This window comes from Dipodomys ordii, unplaced genomic scaffold (assembly GCF_000151885.1).
Source record: "Dipodomys ordii isolate 6190 unplaced genomic scaffold, Dord_2.0 Scaffold46, whole genome shotgun sequence".
NCBI lineage: Eukaryota > Metazoa > Chordata > Mammalia > Rodentia > Heteromyidae > Dipodomys > Dipodomys ordii.
Window position 1 is genome coordinate 16,569,368 of NW_012267262.1, and position 14,751 is coordinate 16,584,118.

The window sequence follows — 14,751 nt, forward strand, 5'->3', positions numbered from 1 at the left end:
TTACCTACAGAGGGGTGGTGAAACTCTCTTCTGCCAAGATCCACATGGTTATTTATAACATTGTTCACAGATCATGCAAAATGATCAGTGGAATCATATGGCTATGAACAGCCAACAAGAATCATACATTTCAGCCCCCTGATGCCCCAAATAAATCCACAGACTTTATAGCACCTGAGATGGGTGGGAATAATGAAGCCTGTTAGAAAAAGTATAATTCTAACCTTAGACATATTGAATAGAATCTTCATTTCAACAAGATTCCCAGGTAATTTGTATTTTATTAGAGTTCAAGCTATGCTAAACTAGCCCACTCATTCTCAAACTTGGCTATACACTGGATTCATGGGGACAATTCTACAAAACAATCTGAGCCCACTTCTCAGATTGAATTGGCTTGAGGTGCAGGTGGGAAAATTCTTAATGCTCTCTAGATTAAATCGCACCATGCAATTTAATTTGGGAAATGGCACTCTCATCACTTTATCTTAAAACTGCAAACATTCATTATCTTGATCAGATCCTTTATTCCCTCTACAAATACTTAAGTCCCTGGCCCCAAAGAAGAACACGTTTTTGCATTCTAAATAGGAATATAGTTATTCATTTTCAAGGGTCATATTAAGAAACCTGAGGCTGGTAATATAAGGCACATTAACCAGTGCATCCAGCAGTGAGTCATTCATTAGGATCCACATAGGCATCTGTACATTGAAGCCTTGTGCATGTTGGCTTTCAGACCAGAGCAAATTATTCCTCTTACATGTTTCACCATCATATTGTCTAGTTTGACTAGTGTTCTTTGGACATAGAAAGTTACCTCTTCAATGTTTAGTACTGTATATTGATCTCTTGTCATAAACTCATAGTATTATATATTTTGATTTCTTCTTTTCTGTGAGAATACTAAAGGTTATGGGTTGTTTTGTTCATCTAGGTGTCATCAAAGCTTTGAATAGCCTCTGTTTAACAAATGTTGATAAAGTAAGTTTGAAACTCCATTTCTAACAGGACACTAGTGGCTTACACCTAGCTACTGAGGAAGTTGAAATTTGAGGATTGTGGTTCAAAGTTAGCTGGGGCTAAAAAGTCAGTGAGGCTCAAATCTCCAGTTAACCATGGAAAGGCTGGAAGTGGAGCTATGGTTCAGGAAATAGAGCTATAGTATTGAGCACAAAAGCTCAGAAACAGCTCTCAGGCCCTGAGTTCAAACCCCAAATCTGTCAAAAAGGAAAGAAAAAGAATCCATCAATTCCTCACGCATACACAAACAAGGTGAGAATGCTTTAAAAATCCAATTCATTAAATATTTATTGAGTAGATGATTGACTTCCTATTAAGCATTACATTGACCACTCATGCAGAATATCAAGAGAGATAAAATATTCTCTCGTTGACCTACAATATAGCAGAAAATACAGACCCTAATTAAAAATAGATGAGTATGAAGATGGATGATAAGCACACAAATCAAACACTAAGTAACTATCATGGAAACAAAGATTAATGCAAGATAGATATGCTCTTTAATTTTTATTCCTGAAAGCTGAGTTAGTGAGAATATCATGTATTCTTTAAAAAATGTATAAAATAGCTGGCTATCAGTGGCTCATGCCTGTATTCTGACGTACTCAAGAGGCTGAGATCTGAAGATTTTGGTTCAAAACCAACCCAGACAGAAAAGAACAGTGAGACCCTTATCTCCAACTAACCAATATGGTAGAGAGTCAGCCTTGAGCAAAACAGTAAATGGAGAGTGTCCTGACCCAGAGTTCATTCCCTAGTTACCTCCACAAACATATAAATGTGATGCCATGAGAATGCAGTGTTAATTTGGAAATTAGAAAGTTTGGTTTATTTCTGACACAAGTTTAAGCTCAAACCAAGTTATCTCAGATCACTTTCCAGTGAGAATGCACCTCCAAACTCTTGAAGTTGGGGGAAAAAAAGTTTTACTGCCTGACTCATTGAGACTCATTGAGACTTTGCAGTACTGTAGAGATAATGGAAAAATACTTTTCAACACCAACTCCACTATTCATTGCTTTGAACACTACAATAAATAGAAAGGACAAGAATTGAAAGTCTTTCTTTTCCCTCTTAGCCTTTTCTAAGTGCTGAACTGAATAGGTGTCAACTTTCTCTTGTAGCCCTGGCAGTTCTTACTTTCAAAAGAACAATCAGATGGCAACCCTTTCAGAAAATTGATCTGCCAAAGTTTGAAATGCTTAAAAATAAACTGTCAGGTCTGTCTATTTCCTCCCTGCATAACCTGTCAACCTCACCTCTGGCTTCTTATTTTCCCACACCTAACAACCATGTATTCTATTTCAAAAGCTTTCTATGAAGCACCTCCTTTGTCAAAAGTATTGTAGACCCTGACCAAATATTTCAAAAAATTGTAGGAGGACCTGAATAGGGATAAAAGCTGACCAGTGCTCCCTGCTGACCTGACACCTCTACCCACAGAGTTCTGAAAAGTGGGTTAGGAAAGAGTATTCCTTCGGCATTCTCTTTGACAATTTCAATTCTCACTTCTCAGGGAAAAAGCAATCACTTGCATATAAATTTTATTTTATTTTTCTATTTCTTGTTCACTTAGCACCTACATTTGAGCTTCTCTCTAGGAGATCCCAGCAAAAAACTGACTGAAGTAGTTTTAATCAGAAGATGTTGTTATATTTTACTCTACATTACATTATTTCCAATGAGTCTTTCTTTTATAATAAAGCCCATAATCTCTCCTAAATGAACACATCTGCTCAAACACCTGTACGAGAGGCCAGGCATTCGACATATTGATAGTGATGAGTAACAAAAGTACAAATTAAGCTGGCCAGTGGGGGGAGATTGCAACTTTGTGACATCATTCCTGATGTTAATATCCTCACTAAAGTACCTATATGTAAGCTTAGACAAGATAAATTCAGGACTCTAAACATCCACACAGTGAGACCAAAGGAGGATATTATTAGGAGAGGATCACAAGGGCTCAATAGCTATGTGCACATGAACATATAAAATGATGCTTATCAAATTATATTCCAAGAAAATGGAAACGAGAGGATTTTTATTTTACATTTTGTGCCCCTCCCCTTGTTACTGTTTATATTTCTGTACTTTTTTTCTTGTATGCACATTTATCTGATTTGGGAAGGGAAGGAGAGGCACAGAAATGGAGGGACAAATGATGAACTAATTCAGCTTTTATACTCACTAGATCCTATGCTATAAACATACTATACAACTGGGAGGGGGAGACAAAATGGGAAAACATGGAGAAAACAAGTGTTCAAAAAGAAATGTACTCAATACCTGACGTGTAATTGTAAGGTGTAATTGATATAATTGTATATCACCTTTACACATATGCAAAAAAAAGATTAAAATCAACAACTTCATTACAGATTTTAGATAAGAAACACATTTATGAAAGGATCTTTTACCTCTCTTTTAGAAATAGACATATAAAAACTTTTTAAAGTGACCATAATGAGTAGTTTTACAGAATGCCAGTCATTTATAACCTAAGGTGAGCTAGTGGGTTTGATATTTCATGTTTGTTTTTAATACAGGGAACTTGTGCTTTAGGAAAAGAAGGCAGTGGGCTGGGAAGGTGGCTCAGTGGTAGAGCACTTGCCTTGTGTGCATGAGGCCCTGGGTTCGATTCCTCAGCACCACATAAGCAAAAAGAAAAAAGCCAGAAGTGGTGCTGTGGCTCAAGAGGTAGAGCGCTAGCCTTGAGCTGAAAAGCTGAGGGTCAGCACCCAGGACCAGAGTTCAGGCCCCATGACCGGACCCCCCCCCCAAAAAAAAAGAAAAAGAAGGCAGTAAAAGCTATGTTTTCTCTCATGTCAGACTGGAAAGGGTGAGCAACTCTCATTTAAGAAATTCATATCTTAATTACCATCTTTTAACCAAGAAAGAGTGTTCCAACTGGCCTGGGCTAGAAATATCTCCCTTCATCCTCAGTTCTAGGGTTCTGTTAGAATACAGTTTAGTTGGCTGCAGCCCCAGCTGGTATCACACCTCATTCTCTATCCTCCTTGGTTAACTCTGTTGGTTGGTTGTGCAACTATTCACCCCCCTCTCTAAATTGCATATATCTAAATAACAGACTATGGCTATTCCAGCTCTACTGGACTCTGAGACTGCCTAATGTTGATGTGTTGACTGAGATAGCTGCTTAGTAAATTTAAATAGATGAAAGTGAAGAATGTTGTGGATAAAAATCAACACTGCAATTTTCTCTGATATTATTTTCCTTCTACTATCAACAGTGCTCACTGTCATAAACAAAGACTTCACCCACGTTCTGTGATTTGTGATATTGAACTTTTCTTTTTCTTCTACAGTCAGTACCCATACTCTCTTTGAATATTGACATTGACTTCATTGACTTCACCTTTAACTCTTCTATTCTCCTTCCCATTTTTTTTTGTCAGTCATAGGTCTTGAATTCAGAATATAAGCACTATCCCTAGGCTCTTTTGTTCAGGGCTAGTAGTCTACCACTTTGAGCCACAGTTTCACTTCCCACTTTTTATGTCTTGTTTTATTTTGGTGATTGTGGGGTTTCTTTTTTTTTTTTTTTGAGTGGTTAGTTGGAGACAAGAGTTTCAAGGGTACTTTTCTGCTCAGGCTGGCTTTGAAAGGCAATCCTCATATCTCAGCCCCCAGAGTAGCTAGGATTACAGACAAGAGCCACCAGTCCTCAGATCACATTTCTTTATTTGTCTCATATCCTGTGAGTGTTAAACATTATGTGTTGTTGCATTTTAAAAATGTTGTTAGTTGTGAGCAAACATCTTCTACCTATTACTCCACCTCCAATCACACACACAATCACTGTAATTTGATCTGTGATTTTTGTGATTGTCTTCTAGAATTAGGCAATTCCCCGAAACATTGTGTTTTGATAGTGCAAACTTCAATTATGTGACATTCTTAAAGTCATTACCTCATGAGGCTGAAGACATGCCTTTTACTGTGATCAATAGTTTAGATTGTTTCTTACAATGTAGAGTGTTCTTTTCTGTTTCCCACAGAGGTAATAATAACTGGGATTACTTTTTATAAATATTTATCATAGAATTTTTACAAAAGCAGTCTGTGTGTTTACAGGAGTATCTGTTCACAAGAGTATCTCCCTCTCTCCCAGCCTCCCCCCTCCACTCTAGGAGATTTTTGACCAGTAAATAGATTTGTTTTCATTCATTTCTTGGAGGTGCAATGCTTTATCATGTAGATATTTCAAAGCTACATATAAATTGTGAGAGTTAAAGGTTAGTTCCTGAACAGAAACTATTCTTACTTTTTCTTTCTCTCTTCTAATGAAATGCAAATGCCAACTTATGTCTTTTACTCCCATAATTTTATGCTTTCTTTTACATACTTAGTAGCTTAGCTACACCTTAAAATTCATAGTTTATTTCATATATTTATTATTTTACCTTTTCACTTAATTTTACTCTTAGCACATGTCTTTCGATATTGGTATGTATTTTCCAGGAGCTTTTCATAGTTATCTCAGCCAAAAGGCTTAGAAGAAATCTAAGCAGTTTTGGAAACAGTTGCCACCTTATTTTCTTTCATTACAGGGTATCTGGCATACCATGCTAACCATAACAATGTGAAAATATCATCAAAACCATCTCTGTGACTTCCAGGATAAAACAAAAACTTTGGAGTGTGTCTATACTTAAGAAATGTTGACCCACGCTGGAAGTTGGCTCCGTGCATGAGGTCCTGGGATTGATTCCTCCACACCACATAAAGCAGAAAAAAGCCGGAAGTAATGCTGTGGCTCAAGTTGTAGAGCACTAACCTTGAGCTGAAGAGCTGAGGGACAGCGCCCAAGCCCTGAGTTCAGCCCCCATGACCAAAAGAGAAAAAAGAAAAGAAAGAAATGGTGACCCATTCTTCTGAGTGAAATTTAGCTTCTTGGTCCTGTGCACAGACTGTGCCTTCTCTTTGTTGACCCAAATTCACCTGTAGATGACCTTTCCAAAGACCAACTCCTATTCATCTTCTGGGACCCATTCAAGTTTTGCACTTTGTGGGGGAGCTTTTCTTATTACTTAGCCACTCACGGGCATTGCCCTGTCTTGTGAACTCAGTGTCTACTCTAAATCACATAGCCTACCAAAGGGCTTAAACCTGCTTCTATTAGGTTTGTTTGTTTGTTTGTTTTTGTATATTCTTTCTTAGCTTTGTGGTACAATAACAGAATGCCCCAGACGGGCTAATTTAAATAAGCAGAACGTTTAAAACTCAAAGCAAAAATCTTGTAAAGAGTGACATTCCAAAGACCAAAGTAGACAGGTTTGTAGACTCTTTGTTCAATGTACCTCATCTTTTTCTTTGTTGGGAAAATGACATATTGCTTAAAACTGCACACATTTTGGAAGCCAACCTTATAACAATTCTTATGTTTGCCTATTCAACAGATAGCCATGCACACATAGCTCCTGAATCCACTCACCAAAGTGAAATTTTTTAAAAAAAAATCTCACTTGTATGCAATATTCACTGAGACTAGGTAAAAAGGGTGGGTAGGGTACAGGTTTCATGAAAGGCTATCTGATGCTAAACAAGTGCAAAAATCGCAACCTTTCACTTATAAAGGAAAATAATGTAGGTTTAAGGTTAAACCATGCTTGTCTTAGCCTAACCCATGATAGTTTTAAACCAACGTAGAAAAGTAGAAGAGGTCAGAATTTAAGATGGCTTTGAGATTTCTTTTTTGACAAAGATATGACTACTTTATCAGCAATTTAAAAAGGTATCCTTTCATAAATGGTCTTTCTGAAGTGCACCCATTTTTTTCCCTAATATAAAGGGACGTGTGCATTATAGGAGGTAAGCAGATAACAGAGAGAGGAAAAATTTCAGGCCCTACTGGCCTTGAACTTAGGCTCATTCTTGAGCAAACGTGGTCATGTTTTGGTTGGTAAAATAGGACATTTTTTATGTTGTCTTCAGTTTTACCGAAGGCTAGGCCATATTTAGGCCTTTCTAAAATACTTCTTATCCTGTATTCTGCTAACCAAGAGACCTTCACAGTTATTCAGAATGGAAAGGAATAGAACTTGAGATGTTTGAAGTTGAAGCCATCAGTGTTTATTTCGCATACACACAGATGAGAGTTCATCCAGACACAATGAGTCAATGCTGACAGGGATCAAAGAATGAATGTTCAGCTTTCAGAAGCAGACTTCACAGTGGTTGAATTATGATGACTTCTTTTTCTTTTCAATTCTGGTCTATTTTTCTTCTCTTACCATGCCTGAAAATTACCAACCACACAGATTCTTCATAAATTCTCACGCTTGCCTCACTGATGAAAAGTTCCACACGTATTGAAAGTACCATCTGTATTAATTAAAGTATGGTATATGCAAGGGGAGGAGTCTAATGGTATAGATCCTCTGGATAACTAACTTACAATTTAACTAAATGAATATAAAATGTCGTTGGAAAGGGTGAGGCCAAAGATGTGGAGGCGGGGGAGGAGACAGATAAATGGAGAGAGAAAAGGTAGGCAAGTATAGTCATTGTATTAAATGTATGTATGTGAATATAAAACAAAGTAAATTGAGAGGAAGTATGGGGCTATAAAATGGGGGAAGAATGATGAAAGGGGTATTATTGATCAAGATTTCTTGTACTTGCAATCTAACATGTTGAATTGATACCCCTTTTTCTACTACTTAAGGATGATTTTTTAAAGCAACAGACCCTCACAAATAGCTTTTAGTTAAAATACGGGTTCTTCTTTTTTGTTTTTTTAATTCCTTCATCATCATATGAAGGATATATATTTACTAAATGCTACAGTGTCACAAAATAATACCACCGAGAATGAATCCGCTGTCAGTTTCTTCAATCCATGCTTATTTTTTTGTCGAAGTGTGGATAAATTAAAATAGTAATATGAAATCATGCGTCTGAATATAGGTGTATCTTAAGTCTATGCTTTAACTGATTGGGAAGATCACTCTTCATTTCCTTGTTTATTCTTTCATTCCTGTTCAATGAAGGGTTAATACATGTTGAAGGGTTAATACATGTTCAGAATCTACAGTCTATCAAGCATTCATCAATTCACCCTCATGGACCTCAACCATTGGCCTTTTCCACCTATGCCAACATACCATCTCTACTTCCTCTTGTGTCATTCCCTGGATACCAGTGCTTACTTGTCTTTCATGTCATTGAAGATGCTTAGGAAACTTTTCTCCTTTCTTAAAAAAAAAAATTCTTTGCTTGTGTTCTCCAAATACTCAACTCAAATGTCATCTCATCTTTGAGAAAGGAAATTTCTTTCGTATATTTTCACAGCCTGGCATATCAATTACAGTAATGATCACACCAAGTTTTAATTATGTATTTCTGCATCTGCTCTCCCTCTATATAACTAGACGACCAACTACTTAAATATACATGCTTGCATGTTTGGAATAGTATGCCTTCAATGAGGGGCTGGTAAGAGAAGGTTCAGATGATTCATTGAATGGATGAAATTTTCCAAAAGCAAAGAGCAACTCCAGTATTTTCCAGTGCTTCCGTTTTATCCTATACAAAGTTATCTGTTTTAACTGAATATTCTCTCCATAAAAAAATCTAATACATTTCTATATTTGAAGCCAGAGAGTGGTGGTATAAAGAATGAAGGACATGAAGAGCTTCAGGGAAGGTAAAATTAAGGGAGCACAAATTTTCCAGTTCAAGCAAAACCTAAATATATTTTCTCTTTTTATTTCAGGATGCCCACAGTTAAATGACCTCCATTGCCCTTTCAGAACAGTCAGAGGTACATATTAAATGTAAACATGACCACACAGGGAATAAAAACGGTGTTGTTCATTGCACTTTAATCTCCAAAGCCATTTTTATTGCCTCCTAATACAGTAAAGGATGCATTTCCTGTAAACGGCAGTTTAGAATTTCTATGTAGAAAGCCTTGGTCAACATAATTACATCAACCTATTTCAGGGATCATCCAGGTGCTAGCTGGCTGAAGCTTTATATTGGGAACTCTGGCAGTCATTAAAAAAATAGAGCAACGTGTCTTGTCATTACATTCATCTGTACAGACATATTGGAAAATGGTACATCACCAACAGAAGGCAAGAATGTTAATAGGCCTGGCACATTCCACATTAATAGCTTTCATGAAATTGTCAACAGGTCAGAAATATGATGGCAGATGTATGAGAAAGCAATATATACATGTTGTACTCATGCATAACTAACTTGCTGCCTCCCTTCCTCCTTTCCTCCCTCTCTCATTCCCTTCCTCCCTCCCTTCTTTCTTTCCTCTCTCTCTTCCCCCTCACATTCTTTTTTTGCATCTCCCTCACTCCCTCCTTCCCTCCCTCTCCCTCAATCCCTCCCTCCCTCCCTTCCTTGCTTGCTTCCTTCCTTCTTTCCTTCCTTCTTCCCTCCCTCTATCCTACCCTTCCTCCCTCCCTTCCTCCCTGTCTCTACATGTGTTAATTTAGCATCTGTAAAGCATTTAGGTTAATAATAATAAACAGTATACTGTGACAGAGTTTCTGATGTCACTTTGGTCAAGAAACTCATGGATGCCAAGAGAACTAAGGCTGTCTTACTCTTGATATGAAATTTTCACATGTTGTGATTATACTTAACACAGTGCCTTATACATACAGACATTCTATCTCTAACTTTGATAATAAGAAAATCATTTGTACAGAAAGTAAACAATACATTCACAGTTACCTAACTTGTATAAATAAATAGTTATAATGTACATGAGCTGAAATGGCAAAATGAGTGGAGGTGATTGAGCTAAGAAAGTGACAATTATAGCCTTAGTAACCAGAATAACAGATACAGTACCAACTCTGTGTGCTCTCTAAGAAATGAAACTTTAATATGTATGGATTGAAGAGAATATTATTAGCTTCATTTTAAAGTTGGAAAAACAGATCTGGAAAAACCAATGACTTGACTAACATCACTGTGTTAGTAAGTGGCTGAATTGTGAGATTTACAAATCCAAGCTCTTTCCAGCACACCATGAAGCCTGCACCAGGAAATGGCAATGGCATGAATTCACACCTTAGCCTTGGCAGTATTTGAGTCTGCTACAGACAGGATGGCATAGAAATAAGGGATTTTGCTCAGCCTTCTTTGTAAATTAGCTACTGCCATATGCAGTGTTCCTAAAAGGGTTTTTTTTCTCTCTCTCTCCTTTTCTAAATGTTGCTTTATTACAGCAATGCTATGTGTGGATTTAGTCCTTTCTGAAATGACTTTTCCCTAGAGGTGTATCAGCCAACAATAACAGCAGCCCTATTCAGCTGAGAGTACCAGATAACTGATTTATTTTGTCACTGGCACGTTTATGAGCTTCATTTGCTGGGGAAGACTGGAATAAAAAAATGAAAAGCCCACTTTTCATTTCTTCCTCACATCATGGTACTGAAAAGCTAAAGTACTGAAAGAGATCTTGAAGCCAAATTCTGGGTAGAAAAACATAATTATTTTAATGAGCACTATTGCTAAACGAACCCAGAACCTTGTTCAAGGCTCACACATCTGTGAGCTGTGAGCCTTTCTAGTTCTTCCAGTGAAAGCACTGGAGCTGGAATAGTCTCTGTATCATGTCTTCACTGTGCAGTCTGGCTCCCCAAATTTTATTGTTCTGTCTTCAAATTGGCCTTCACAATATTAAAAGCCTTTTGGGACCTGGGGATGGAACTCTGTTCTAAATTGTTTTTTTAATGTGTGCATGGTCCTGGATTTGGTTCATGGTAATACATATACAGAAAGTTTCATGGTATCTTAAGAAAGTTTTGTAGTTAACAGAATGGTGAGACAAAGTACAAGGGGGAAATCCAATGGAAAAGCAACATACCCAAGACAATATGCTGAAAATGATCTGTATAACTTGGGGGGGGGATTGGGAGGAGGGAAAGTAGGAGAAAAATGAAGGAAGGGGTAACAAGTTTGACAAGAAATGTACTTTTTACCTTACTTATATAACTGTAATCCCTCTATATATCACCTTGAAAATAAAAAAAAGAAATCTGCAGAAATAAAAAAAAGCAAGTGGTAACTTTTAAGAAAGGATAAAACATACAGTGAAGCCTTTCTTGTGTCTGCATTTCCAACTTAGAACTTTACATTTAAGCATCTGGAGGCATAGAATATCATCCAGTAGCAGGCTGTTCAGTTGAACTTTTACAGGTTTGTTGACATTCTTATCCACCCAGACAATGAGAAAGAAGGGGTTGTGAATCAAAATGGAAGTTTCCAGAGGCCAGGTACCTACCACATTTGAACAACTCCCAGAGAGATCCTAAAGTATGCAGATCATAGACAGAATTTAGCAAATACTTACAACTGCAGTTACTAGAGGTAAAACACTGAACAGAACAGACAAGTGTCTGACCCGTGGGGCTTTTACTCTCAAAGAATGAGTCAGACCTGAGCAAGGTAAATCTGTGAAATTACACAGAAGAAAGATGGAAGGAAATGGTATGAATTAAACTAGAGGAGGAAACAGGGAAAGGGAACATGTAAGTGTCTGGGAATCAGGATGGATTTTTTTTTCTTTTGCCAGTCCTGGAGCTTGAATTCTGGGCCTGAGTGCTATTCTTGAGCTGTATTTTGCTCTAGGTCAGCACTCTACCACATGAGCTACAGCACCATTTCTGGCATTTTCTGACTAGTTTATTAGAGATAATTCTGTACCTTTTGAATTGCATATGTTTATCTGATTTGGGAAAGGGAAAGAGAATCATAGAAATGGTCAGACAAAGGGTAAACCAATTCAGCAGTGAAACCCACCTGATACTATGTTGGAAATAAACTATACAGCTTTGGGGAGAGGGAAGTTGGGTGGAGGAAAACTGGAAGAGAATGAGGGAGGGAGTGACACTGCTCAAAAGGAAATGTACTCATTATCTGACATAGGTAATTGTAGCCCCTCTGTACATCACCTTTACATTGTTTAAATATTTAAAAAAAGTCTCATGGACTTTCCTACACAAGTTAGCTTCAAACTCCATGAGCCTCAGATCTCAACCTCCTGAGTAGTTAGGATTACAGGTGTGAGCTACCAATGCCTTGCTCAGGATGTAACTTTTAGTGGTGTGTCATTGAAGTACAAAACTTTGGAAGGGGTGGCAGTGTATGGAGCATTTTGAGAATTGTTTCAGGTACATTGTTGTCCCCAAGGTTCATTGTTGTCCTAAGATCCAGTATTAATGAAGGTGATCTTATTTAGGGACAGTCTTTATGGACTCAATCCAATGAAACTGTGATGTTTAAGTTGGGCCCTAATCTAATATGACTGGTGTTCACTCATAAAGCAAAAATTTAGAAGCAGAGAGAATGGGAAGAGATAAAGAAAGAAGAGGATGGTTGGTAAACTAAGGAGAGAAGCTTGGGACATATTGTTCCCTCACAGCCCTCAAAAGGAAGCAACTATATCAACCTCTTGATCATCTCATCCTTCTAGCCTCTATAACCATAGATCATTTACCCTAGCAAATTTATAGTACTTTCTTATGGCAGTGCTAGCAAATGAATACAAAGACAAGAAGATCAACTAGGAAGCCTAGTACCTGTCAGGTTCCAGAAAGACCAAACTGCCCACAAATGGCAAAGAAGAACATATCAATGTAACTTAGTTCATTGTATCTTAGCAATGTTTAGCAAATAACTTTCATGCTAGTTTTTATGTGAAGTTCACCACAAACCTATTGTAATAAATGGGAAGGGGGAAGGTAGGTTCTATAAGAATATAGGAGTACATCATTCATTCCTTGGTCCTCAAAGGCCCTGAATCTCTTAAATTCCATCACTCACATCACAAAACTAGTAATGGACAGAAAGGATTCCTGGAGTCAGTAGAATTAGCAATCCCTTTTCTTCTTCAAGTGACTTGATTGAACACCTATTTCTTAAATCACATTTGTCCTAATTGGAGCAACTTTTTGCTTCCCTAGTTACCTATCATCACAGAACCTATGGTATTCATATACAACCAGGGGAGGAAATAATTTAGTTAGCACACAGTGCCTGGAACAATGTTCTGAGACTTCCCTGATGGTCTTGTGTCAACTTCAATACCATATTGATTGAATTTAAGTCAGATAGAAGTTGAACACTTGGGCTGGGAAGGTAGCTCAGTGGGAGAGCAATTGACTTGCATGCATGAGGCCCTGGGTTCGATTCCTCAGCCATACATAAGCAAAAAGAAAAAAAGCCGGAAGTGGCCCTGTGGCTCAAGAGGTAGAGCGCTAACCTTGAGCTGAAGAGCTGAGGGACAGCGCCCAGGCCCAGAGTTCAGGCCCCACGACCGGACCCCCCCCAGAAAAAAGAAGTTAAACACTTCTCTTTTCCTAAGCACACTGAGTATAGGTCCTACTTTAAGTTGTATTTATTAAAAGGACAACAAGGCCTTTTTATCTGGGAGTCTTCTCTAGACCCTAAATCATGACCTGTGGAATCTACGAAAGATTAGTATTCAGATACATGTGAAAGGAAATATAGCCAAATTTAGACGAAAAGTTAATCAGTGATTAGTCAGCTGTCTTTAGGAAATAAGAGAGCTATCTGCCTAGTTCTGGGGAAAATTGTAAGCTTATCAATTTGTTCATATGAAGCTCAATACTTTGTAAACACTAGTGTTTATTTTATTTTTTACTCTAAATTTTAGCACAAAGTTGCTGTATAGAGGGGTTACTGTTACGTAAGTCAAGTAATGAGTACATTCCTTTTTGAACAATGTTACCCCTTCCCTCATTTCCTCCCCCAAGTCATAAAGTTCATTTCTAACATAGTGCCTAGTGAGAATTACTGTTGAATTGGTTTACCTTTTGCCCACTGTTTCTGTGAATCCCATTGTTTTGTTTTTTTAAATTGCACTGTTTGCAGTTATTTCTTTTTTCATTCTTTTTTTCCCTTTGGTTTATTCACTTTCATCACTGTTTTTGACTTCTGTACCCTGTGTCTTGTATTTAAGTATAATTTGGGGAAGGGAAGGGGGATCACAGAAACACTAGTGTTTATAATTCTGGTAATTTTATAAAGAGAGCTTCAATTAATAATTGCTAGAATTAAGTGAACTAAATGGCATGAGAGAATGGGGAAGGGAAGGGGGATCACAGAAACACTAGTGTTTATATAATTTTATAAAGAGAGCTTCAATTAATAATTGCTAGAATTAAGTGAACTAAATGGCATGAGAGATAAAGTTTAACTCCTTCTGGAGGAAGAGGTTTGGATGAAGAATGTAAGTCTGTACAATCTGTGGCATTGCATAATTAGAAGCTCTGATTTTGTTACATATACACGAATACTGATCCTATTACAGCAAATCTTTTCAGAGAATAAACTCATTATCATTGAAATATGTATTCTATGAAAATGCTAAATGACAAAATTAAACAGACACACTGCCTGTTTGATAAGGACAATGAAACAATCATGTTGTAAGCCTAATTATCTTCTTCCCTTCATGTCTCCCCATGACACCTAGAACTGTAATTGAATAATAATAATGACATGCCTACAAGACTAATAGGTTACAGATATCAAGAGACCTGATGAGGAAATTATACTGAAAGAGGTCAATCGGCTTATTCACTCTGAATTAGTTACTATGTATTCTTAAATAATATTAATCGGATCATTTAAAAATGACACTGAGACAACTTTTAGTGCTTAACCATTAATTCCTTGTCTACTTCTTACCTAAAAGCTCTCTTT